The sequence below is a fragment of the Nannospalax galili genome, unplaced genomic scaffold (genome assembly GCF_000622305.1).
Source record: "Nannospalax galili isolate Female #2095 unplaced genomic scaffold, S.galili_v1.0 scaffold772, whole genome shotgun sequence".
In the NCBI taxonomy this organism is placed as follows: domain Eukaryota; kingdom Metazoa; phylum Chordata; class Mammalia; order Rodentia; family Spalacidae; genus Nannospalax; species Nannospalax galili.
The window spans coordinates 1,963,147-1,975,113 of NW_008332097.1; the positions used below are offsets into that span (position 1 = coordinate 1,963,147).

An 11,967-nucleotide genomic window follows, 5' to 3' on the forward strand; every position below is an offset into this window, starting at 1 on the left:
GGCTTCGGATTCCCCTGGAACTGGAGTTAAGGACAGTTTGTAGCTGCTATGTGGGTGCTGGGAATCAAACCCAGGTCCTCTGCAAGAGCAGGCAGTGTTCTTAACCACTGAGCCATTTCTCCAGTCCCTGTGCTACTATTTTTAAAGTCAGAGGCCACTCTGCCACATCATTGAACACTTTCCCTCACAGTCTTTTCTCTTGGCAAAGGCTACCTTCTTGTCATCAGTTTGACCAGAGGGCAAAGGTCATGTGTACTTGAATCCAGAAGGGTCTGCTCATCTCACTGTACCATTGGGTCCCATGGCCTCTTGGTCAGCTCTTTCTGCCTTTCTCAGGCTCAGTTCCCCTTCTCCATCACACTATCCTCATAGAAGATGGTACTGGAACATCACACACAAAAAACATTTCCTGTCTTCCAATATATATGACCCAAGCATGCATATGCAAGCTGACCCAATTACCACATTCTTTTTTTAAATGCTGCCCTAAATATTAAGACTTTAGAGTTTCCCATTTTACCTCTATTTCCCCCTATGACTACAAAACCTCATAGCATTTAATATCCTTAAGTAACCTTCCCAGTTACTGATGTTCAAACGTGAAAAGTGGAGGAAAGGTATAGCTTAGGAGATGCAGTTCAACACCTAGAACCACAGCTGCCAGATGTCTTCAGTACATAATTATATTTCATTTCTTTTTATCCTTGGATTTTCCACTGGTCTCTTTCTTAGACACACTTAAAGCTATTTGGCTGTACAAGGCACAAGGAAAATGAAACTCCATACGAAATCTTCAACTGGTACCTAATAAATTGATGCTCTACTCCCCAGTGCCAATGAACAACTGAGGATGAAAGCTGAGGTCACATCTTCAAGCCAGAAAAAGCTTAACAACAAAAAAATTGTAGGTTGTATGTAGCTAAAAACATCTGCTAATGGTGCTGGGTGTTTTTGCTTGTTGTTACTATTGTTATTTTTAAAACTATCATTCTCTGCAATCTATTTTAAACAGGAGTTTTCAACCTGTTCCAAGGCTATGCTTTCTTTCTATAAGCTGAGCTCATTGGCAGTTGGTTGGTCACAGGAGTGGGTAGTGCAGCTGTCAGTCAGAATCATGCAATGACTCATAGCCAACCAGGGAGATAGGACTAGCAAGCTTGAAGGTTTTTTTCACCAGCAAGGGAATTTTTGCTGATCAAACACAAAACAGCATTTGGGGGGATGGAGAGATGGCTCAGCCACTAAGAGCACTGGTTGCTCTTGCAGAGGACCCTGGTTTGGTTCCCAGTACCCACATGGTGGCTAACAACTCCAGTTCCAGGGTATCCAATGACCTCTTCTGACCTCTGCAGGCATTGCATGACGCAGATGCACTTACATACATGCAGGCAACACACTCATACACATAAAATAAAAGTAATAAATAAAATATTTTTTAAAACGGCATTTGGGGTTGGTATATTTTAATGATAAATTTTGGCCATGAGAAGTTAGAATACCATGCGAGCAAAGGAATAGCTTATATATATATGGGGTTTTGTGCATGTTATTTCTATATTATCCCCAAAATAAAACCCAGTAATTTAAGACCATGGGTTCTGGAGCCAGACTGCCTGGGTTCAAATCACAGCCTGACTACATTTAGATGCATCTGTTAGTTCAAGGAATATTACATTATAATATTATATTATAGGACACAGGGATGTCTCCTATGCCCTTCAGTAATAGTCTTTATCTTAAAAGGATGTTCTGAGGATTCAGTGAATGAACCTAAAATACATAGAAGAACAGCTGGTACATGAGAAAGGCTCAATGAATTTTAATTGTTACCATTTCATATCCTTGGCTAACCATCTGTAAATACTGGATGAAAAGATAGGTGGTTGGATGGGTGGGTAGACGGATGAATGGAGACGAATGGAATAATATCTACCTTTTTCCCTCTTAAGACCAAATAAAACATCTTAAATGAAAATTTTACATAACATAAAAATGCTTTACAAATATAGTTCATTATTCAGGTACTGAATTTGAGAAGACAGAGTCTTATATGGAGTTTAGTAACAAAAGAGAAAGGAAGGATCCTGAAGGTGATGAAGAATGGCTCGAACTGCACAAATACTGGCCAACAGCATGAGCAGGACTGTAGAATGGAGTTATTTTGTCTGAACGGGTCAATGTGAATGTGTGTGTGACACAGGTAAGGGTAGAATCAGGTCAGGGAGAAGCAAGGACCAGCAAAGTAGGATGGAAAAATAAGGAGGCAGTAGTGTCACAAGGCCATAATAACTGGAAATTTGAGGAAAAGGTCACATGGGCATTAGAGATAGATAGGGCCAGTCCATGGATCATACTGATAGGGTCCATGAACTTGGAAGGGGAGAAATCACATCTTTCCCCTTTGCAATAAAGTACAATTACTTGATTGCACTAAATCTGACTGAAATTCAACACATCTTTCAAATACCAAACCACAGTAGCATTAGCAAAATCTGTCCCCAAAAATAATTTTTTTGCTATATTGCAATTGTTATAGATATCAAAAACATCTTTTATTATCACCAATAGTTTAAAATTATGGCAAATTTTAGACCCACTGCTGAATTTCATTACTCTGTATTGTTTTATGAAGCTCATGAGTTACTATATTAAAAAACTCTTAAGATCTTCATAGCTTATTCAAGTATAGCTGGTTTCCTTTGTAACACTCTATGGCTCATATTTAACATTCTGAAAGGTGTTCTATGGACTTCATCAGAATCCAAAAGAATCCATGGGACCAACAAACATTAATTAATTAATTAATTAATTAAATGGTTAAAGATTTCTGACAATAAGAATGTTGCCACGAACAGAGAGAATCAATGATGTAAAGTTTTTTAAGTGCTTGTAATCTAACAAAAACTGTGATCCTAACTCTTTTCAGTTTTGCAACAAGTGTGGAGAAGAATCAGAGGAACTGTCTCTAAGTTAGACAGAAGTTAGCTAAAGTCAGAAGAGGGGATAACGAATCCATCTGTAGCAGAAAAAGAAGAGAAAAATGAATTCCAAAATATGCAGGATATAACCTTGTCATTGGATCCCAAGGATGGGAGAGGAGACTGTGGGCAATGACCGAAAGGGGAGGGCAGGGCTGTTCTTTTGCAGGGTGCACAATAAGCTCTATTTTTCCACCTCATTTTGCTGAAGTGCATCCAAGCAGAGCTATCGCATCCAGGTCAGGATGTAAAGGGGTCTGAGGGCAGATCCTTCAGGAGCAGACAAAGAAGGACCATTGATGAAGCCAACAGTAGTGGAGACAGGAGGAAATCTGTCTTTCCTACAACACTAATAACACAGGCCTTAATGGGACAGTGGAGGTAAGATGAGATGAGTGCTTAATGGAACCAAAAGAAACTATCCTGAAGAATGTGAAGAATGAGGCAGGCGAGAGGAGCAAGTAGAATCCAATATTGTGTAAGATGCAATCTATAGCCCCAGGAATCTTGCACCCAGCTCCTAGTATCAACTGGGTCTTGAGACACTGCCTCCCTTGTTTCTGGAAAGCAATATGATAGAAATGTATTGACTCTCTAGGGCAACTCCACTAAAGCCAGGCCTCCTCCTCCTCCCTCACCCCCACCCCCACCCTAATCCCCACCACATGGTGTGCTTTCATTCAGAATCCCATGGATCTCTGTCTCTCTTTCTTTCTCCAATTTACATAAAAGAATCTTTGGTAGCCTGAGTCCCTTCTAGGGCCTCATTTTAGGAATTTCTAATTCAATAATCTTTCTTAGCTATTCAAAAGGATGAAAAAACTTGCAATTTTTTTCTCTTTTCTTTTTAAAAAATTTAAATCAAGGCTAGGTGTGGTGGCACACTCAGGAGGCAGAGGCAGGTGGATCTCTGTGAGTTTGAGGCCAGCCTGGTCTACATAGTGAGTTCCAGGCCAGCTGGGGCTACAGGGAGACCCTGCCTCAAAAAGACCAAAAACAAAAAACAAAAAATAAAAATAAAAATAAATAAATCAAAAAGATTGAATTAAGAAGAAAGACTTTAATAAAAAGGGCCAGAGACAAGTGTGTGAAGCTGACTTACTCAACTCAGCTGGTTTGTGACATGAAAACTAATTTAGTGTTTACCCTTTTGCTTGGAATGAGTAAATCGGGCAATTTTCACATTGTTCTAAATTACCCTGCAGCTGTGGTTGGCAACACTGTTGGAGTAGAAGGGCCAAGAGTGGACTTCCAAAAGATGAATACACTGTTAACGTACCATGAAATCATTTATAGGACCCACCCATATGTTCATCTCAACCCAAATTCTGAATAAAGACCCGACCAGGTTACAGCCATTAAACTGCCCACTTTCCCTAATATAGATACACTCAATGAGAGCTTTTAAAATTATAGCAAGGACATCTGCATTTTAAAAAATTGATCAAATCAGCCACTATCAAGGTATTACTGGTTGCACTGGTAACTTTTCTCCTTGCTCTGACAAAATATCTAAAAAAACAACTGAAGGAAGGAAGCATTGGTTCCTTTGGGCTCATGGTTTGAGAGGATAGGTCCATCATGGCAAGGGAGACATGGCAGCAAGACTGAGGCGGCCTGCCACCCTCATCCTGTCAGTTCAGGTGCTCAGCTCACTTTTTCCCTTTTATCTTTTTATTCATCCTAGAACTTGGGATGATGCGATCTACATTCAGAGTCGGTTTCTCCTGCCAGTTAAACCTTCCTGGAAACATCCCCATAGAAAAACCCTAAGGTATGTTTCCATAGTGATTCTAAATCCTGTCAAGTTGGTGATGAAGACTATTCATCACACTAATTGTCACTAGATTTATTTCCTGACTCACCTAAGTAGTATATTGTTCAACTTTGAAATATCACAGTGGAAATTCTTTACTACTAACTATGCTAACACTCTTGATACTCTAGGGCCAAGAAAGCGCCAAGAAATGCTTTCTGGCTGAATATTTTGTAATGAACTAACTCAAAATTGAAAGCCACAGACTTCAGCTCTCATGAGTAATAATGAGTCACAAAATCAGGTTGTATATGGTTAAATATAATTACTTGCTTTTTAAAACTTTGGCATGAAAATAAGCCAAATAGTGGTATTACTTCATTGTTAAAAAGCACATCATAGAATTTCAATTCAAGTTTCTAAGTATATTTTAATAACTAAGATCTCAAACAAAACACACACCACACTACACACAGTCCATGTACTGACCCCATCAGGACTGCTGACAAGTATTATAAAATACTTTTATCTTTATTTTATGTGTATGAGTGTATTGCCTGCATGTGTATATCCATGCTGTGCAATGCCCGAGGAGGTCATAAGAGGGCATAGGAGCCCCTGGAACTGGAGTTATAGACAGTTGTCAGCTGCCATGAGGGTACTGGGAATTGAACCCAGGTCCTCTGCAAGAGCATTCAGTGATTTTAACCTCTTAACCACTGAGCCAGCTCTCCAGCCCCTAAAAAATACTCTTAATCAAGATGAAAATACAGACAAATTATTCTGGGTCATTAACTACTACAACCAAAGTAAAATGCCTTAATTCTCAAAGCAAATTGCTGATCCTCCCTGGTGCTTTTAAGAAACTTCAGGACTAGTTCAAGCAGCAGGAGGTTCTGTGGCTATAGCTACTGGGGGCCAGTAACTATACCATCCTTGAAGTTTAACTTTGGTACAGTGTTCCTCTACTCTCAAATGTTTGGCCTGTCAGTCACATTTTAGAATGAGTCAAACAAAATGAAGATGTTTTTATTTCAAACAATGAAAATAACACCTCTGACCTATAAAACCACATAAGAAAAACCTTCATTGGTTTATAAGTATTGTTTCCTTATTTTGGGCCAGGAGGAAGCCTGGAAACCTGACATTTTACACCTTAGAACTTGCATCTTTGACAATCACCAGAGAGGGGCCAATTATAAGCCTTGAGGTAAGTTTCTGGACTCCTAGTTCCCATCTTCTTACTCTAAAATGGAATAGTAGTGGGGCAGGGGGAGGGTGTGCAGCTTGTTGTAAGCACTAAAACATTCTCAGTAGAGCCAGGCTATATTTTCATAAAGTCAGAGAAGTCTACCTCCAGACTCTGAGAAGGGAGCTACTGGGAGCATTTCTTCTGATGAGCTTTTGGCTGCACTAAATGGGACGTGCCTTAGGTGGAGGCCTGCTCCAAGCCAGGCATCTCTGGTCATGCTCCTTTCATCTCATCAGTACACCAAACCTTTATTTTCCTTGATTTCTTAAGCCACCCCCAGTCTGGTCCTCCCCACCTGCCCACTTCAATGCCCTCCTTAATGACTGGTTCTCTGTCCTCATATATTCAATTTGATATTTTGAGATCCAACTAGGGACAAGGCATTGAACACGACAAAATAAGAAAAAAGGACTGAAGATATGGCTCAGTTGGAATAGTGTTTGCCTTGAAATCATGAGGACCTGGAGTTCAATACCCACACCCAACAGAAAAATGCCAGGCATGGTGGCACAGGTTTGTGATCCCAGTGCTGGGGAAGTAGAGACAGAAGGACCCTGGTAGTTCATTGGCCAACCAGTCTAGCCTAACTGGTGAGCTCTAGACTAATGAGAGATCCTATCTCAAAGGAGTTAAGTGGCGTTCCTGAAGATGACACCCAAGGTTGTCTTCTGCCCTCCACACACATTTGCATACACACTTGCACTCACATGTACCCTCACATATGAACATATGTGCATATACACACATTTCAAAAGGAAGGAACAGATGTGAAATAATACCAGTTTCTTATTCTATATGGAAATATGCCAGCAAATGATCAAGAACTTTGTAAATACTTCCTATTTTGTTTCTAGGACTTTTTAAAAAAAATAATAAGTAAATCTAGCAAACATTCATTTAGTAGAACCATTGAGTGAATAATTGTAAATGTACAGAAATGTACCCTAGAAGTTACAGTTTAACTATCAAGAACCCGAAAAGAACCTGTACCTATAGATTAATCCAGTTCACACTCCAGATCAGAAAAAATGCTTTTTGCAGTGAATGGTTAACACAGAGAACCACAAATAATCAACATGCAGCAAATAAGGGATTATGGACTACTTCAGACAGTCCAATATTCCCATCTGGACCCCAGGGATCAACCTGCCAGACCTCAGTGAATGAGGGTGGTGAGAAGCAGGAAGGAAGGAGCAGATAGATGGTGGTTGGGTGGGGCGGGTGTTGTTTGGTTTTGTCTTGCCTTGTTTTTCCTAATGTGACCCCTTCCCCTGGGGGCATGGAGAGGACAGATGACCACACTGAGCCTACTGATCTAGGAACACTGACTGCTTCCTCCAAGATTTCTCCAGTAGAGGGTAAAGGTGACAGGGAGCTCCCAGTGTAGAATCTAAACTCATCAAGGACTTTTTTCCTTTCACTTATATTCTAAGAACCAAAACCAGGAACAATCATCTCTTACTGGTAGCAAGCAAACTGGTTTCCATATTGCTTTCACAAACATCCTTAATGTTAGTTATCCATGATCATCTTTCTAAATTGATATAGTATCAACTTCCTTCTAAATACTTATCCTTGTACCTATAGATTAATCCAGTTCACACCCTAGATCAGAGAAAATGCTTTTGGCAGTGAATGGTTAACACAGAGAACCACAAATAATCAACATGCAGCGAATAAGGGAATATGGACTACTCAGCCCCGAATGGGACATCTATATCACAACTCTCCCTCCAAAGCTTATAGAACATTGAGGAACAGAAAGCGAAAAGATTGATGTTACAGACAGTGGTCAATGACAACAGCTGCAAATTAAGTGTCTTCTGGGATATAACAGGCAGTTGAGCTTATGAACTCTCAACAGCTGTGGTTGCCTACACAAGACCTGAACAAGCTCTATCTAGTCACTACTCCAGCATGAATGGGGTGCTCACAAGGCCCTAGTACTACCAAGAAGCAGTCAGTGGATGGTTGGAGGAGAGAAAGTTAGCTTTCTGCAAGGGTGGGGCCCCGATAGGTTGTCAGTGGACAGCCTTACACCACAGGTACATGGGCAACAATAGACACTGAAAGTCACGTATATAGATGGACATGCAGTGGGAAGGGGGATGGGAGAGATTTGGGAGGAGTTGGAGAGAGGGAGGTGTAAGGTTTGAGCAAAATAAAATACATTCATACATAAAGAAAACTAAAATTAAAACTTTAAAATGGAAATAAATATAATAATAATAATAATAATAATAATAATTGGGAAGTTGGAAGGAAACAAATTATCATGAAAATAGAGCTGGGCTCCCTGAGGGGCTGAAGCCACCAGATACATGAGTCTGAATTAATATTTGAGATCCTTAAGGAACCAGAAATGACAGCCACAATAGCCCAGACACATAGAGATCACACACAGCCATGCTTTCAAACTGGAGAATGCACCTAGCTTCTGAGCAAATATTACCAACTTTTCAATCACATTTTCTAAAGAATGCTAACTCTGGGAGAAAGCTTTTCATTGAAACCTAACTCATCTCCTTGTTGGAATCTTTATAATTAATATATAAGCAAGTTAGTTTGCTTGAAGCATCACCATGCACAACAAAGGAAGGTCTGGCGATCCAATCATTCATAACAAAAATATTGTCAGTGTCTCTAGAAGGTGACACTACAATCAACTGTTGGACTCTTCATTTGAGGCTTTAGGGACTCGATGCCACAAAACAAAACCATTAACATTTCAATGATTTTCCCCACTAATAGTAAACCTTTAGTTTCTCTAATAATGGGTAAATGAATTAAGAAAAGCTATCATCTGCCCCTGGGAGCCTGAGGAGGGAGAGTGACTGCTTGTCAAGCTATTACCTTTTCCTTGTATAAGCTGACTCTTCCCATTCACTGTGGACTGCTCTCCTGGGTTTCAGTCAGCCTCCCAAGAATCCTGAGGTAAAAGCCAAGCTTCTGATGACATCTCTACAGCTGCTGTAGATAATTTATCGAATAAAAATGAAAAGCCAACTGAAAGAGCTACCATAAAACACACCCAGATTCTGAAAGTAGACTTTTCATAAATATAAATCAAGAGACGTCCTTTGCCCAGAGTCAGAACAGAACTATAAAGTAGCTTTGAAAATGTCAGCTAATTAGGTTTCTTCAAGGCAGAAACATTGGATTGGGTCCCAGAAGAATTTACTTCACTGTGCTCCTGAAAGAAGACACTAAAGTTATTAAGAAAAAAGTAAAAGTGATTGATAGAGGCTTCATTATGTCATAAAGCTTTTAAAAAAAATCAGGAACATTAATTTTATACAAGTAAAATGAAACAAATCACTTTCCTGAAACAAGTCAAGGCTACTTAGACATACTAGAACTTTCTATATACCAAACCATAAACATAGTATCTCTGGTTTCATCTTTCCTCAGACTTAGTTCTATAATATCCTTCCCTGTTAAACAATTGTAGCTTTGTTCTTAACACTATATCATCTCAAAAATTCAATCCCTGTTGCCAGTGGAAATCAAATGTGCTTAACAACTCTTTATCAATAGCTACTATGTACAAGATGTTATGTGAAGCCTGCAAGGGAAGGGAGAGGTGGGAGGCTACACAAACAAGTACGATTCTTCCTGTGCTCACCCGGTTCTCAGAAAAAAATCAAACAGAACCATGTGACAAGGCAAACCATACACCAAAAGTGAAGAAGGCTGCTATGCTTTGAATATGGTTTGTCCCCTAAAGCTCATTTTGAAATTCAGTTCCCAATGGAAGGGTGTTTTTAGGAAGTATTTGGGTCACAAAAGACCTGCTCTCGTGCTCTGTCTTTCCCAGGTGCTCCAGCACCTCTCTGCTGTCCACCAGGAGTTGAAGCAGCCCAGGACCCTCACCAGAAACTGAGCAGACACAGCATCATGTTCCTGGACTTCCAAATCTCCAAAACTCTGGGTCAAAGTAAACTTCCTACCTTAGCAATACCCAGCTTTGGACATTCTGTTATAGTAACAAAATACAGACTAAAGCAAAGACAAAAAAGCATAGTGGACCCAAATGGATAATGAAAAAATCATCCATCCTTTTCTACTTATGTGAGTGCCTTCCTGATTGTTTGTTTCTTTGGGGTACTGAAGATGGAACCCAAAGCCTCATGCATGCTAAGCAAGCACTCAATCACAGCGCTATGTTCCCCAACTCCAGAAAAAAAATGTAATTGCACTCAACGACCTCCCATGCTTTATTATCTGAGGTCCTCCCCTAGAACAATTTCCTTTATTATACACAGGTCTTGTGAGTCACCTGAATAAGAGATACCAAAGCCATTTGACTTATAGTTTAAAACAAAAGGATAACTGCATTAATTCAACTGTGAACCTAAAAATTTACAACCATTTTTGAAAGAGATGTATGTTTGCTCTGGAAATTGTTAGTGAATATGTTAAAACTGTAATGAAATGCTTCTTCTAATCATGTGGTTATTAAATTTTTTAAAAAGCTAAAACAAAAAAAGGACAGGGAAATTCTCTATGTGATGTAGATAAAAACTTTAAGACGTTAAATGTTTATAAGTTAGTTTTAAATTAAAAATATTTTATAAATATTGAAAAAAATCAGCCAGTACATTGTACTCCCTGGTTGTCAAATATTTAGTCAGAATGCATCTGGATAATGTAGTAAAGAAAATAGATCAGGTGCATGCCCTAAGGTAAGTTCAAAGATAATAGATTTTAATATGAACACACACACAAGTTGCAGTTGAGTAATAAAATTTTTAAAAGGGTTATATTTAAATGCAACTATTATAAAATTTGAAATTTTTACAAATAGGCTTTAAAAAGAAACATCAAAGATTAAACCATCAAAATCAATAAAATAAATATGCTTGACATATGACAGAACAGTAGCCATGTATTAAAGAGATAAAAGAAGGAACAAAACAGTGGCTAGCCCTGAGGTCACCTGCTTTAGCCACTGCCTCTATAATACTGACAATAGACTTTTAAAAAGAAAACACCCACTGGGGCATCAAAGACTGAAACTTCTGCACCCACCTCTACCTCTACATCACTGCTCTGTCCCAGGGAACAGCAGCATCCCTCAGCGACTTCTGGCTGTTCTGTGTAGCCATAGTCCTCTGTGACTTGACATTATTGTAGGACTTGGTTTGGCCATAAATCACACCCCAGTGGGAAGCTCCTTTCCCTTCCCACTGAAAGGATGATCACAGTCAGAGACACAGTGAAGGAAGCCTGTCAGTTTGGGAACCAGCCTGTATTGGATGTGGAGCATCACTGCACAAGTCACAGAGATGATGACCTCTTTTGTTCCTGAAACATAGTGCAGCTTCCCCTGGGTCAGGCATGTGCAATCATGCATACAAATGCATCCCATTCTCTTTCTCCTGGATTCATAGTTCATATCAACATAGCAAAGACTCCTCAGCTGCCTAAACAAATTAAATCTCAAAGATGCTATCCTTCAATATCTGAAATCAAGTCTGGCATGGTAGTACAGAAGTATAAGGCAGGAGGATCACAAGGTCCAGGCCAGCTTGGCTATGCGGTGAGTCTCCGTCTCAAAACACAAAAACCGTGAAATCAAGTTGTTCTTATCACACTCTTTTAAAACAATGTATTTAGACAGTAACAGTATTGGGGGGAGGGGTGCCACTATTCTATGACTTCATGTGACAGAGGCGACTACAGTTCCAACCTGTCCTTTCAACACTAAATTTCCAGGTGAAGTATATGATGTGTGGATGCTTTCTTAGTCCCAGCAAAACATGTTCAAGACTTTACATCCCAGGATTAGTTTTCTGTGCCTTCTATCTTGTTTCATACTGATATCTATTTTAAGCTCTATCTAGAAAACAACAGTGTTCAAAAATATGTTGTATAGCCTTGGCCTTACAGCACAATAATAATTTTAATTAGTGTTTGTACACACACGAGGGGCAGGAGAGAGAGAAAGAGAGAGAGAGAGAGAGAGAGAGAGAGAGAGA

At 39.5% G+C, this 11,967-nt stretch overlaps 1 protein-coding gene and 1 long non-coding RNA gene across 7 annotated transcripts in view; one reads left to right on the forward strand and one right to left on the reverse strand.

The window, feature by feature from the left end:
• The window catches only part of LOC115069305, a 26,511-nt gene extending 16,180 nt beyond the window's left edge, over positions 1 to 10,331 (forward strand). Inside the window, exons 2-4 of the long non-coding RNA XR_003848577.1 lie at positions 4,666 to 4,752; positions 5,860 to 5,944; positions 9,804 to 10,331. This is a non-coding gene — a long non-coding RNA (uncharacterized LOC115069305). The remainder of the gene's footprint in view (positions 1 to 4,665; positions 4,753 to 5,859; positions 5,945 to 9,803) is intronic.
• Positions 1 to 11,967, reverse strand: part of Limch1 (LIM and calponin homology domains 1) — a 353,723-nt gene that overhangs the window by 299,745 nt on the left and 42,011 nt on the right. The gene's annotated exons all lie outside the window — the stretch shown is intronic.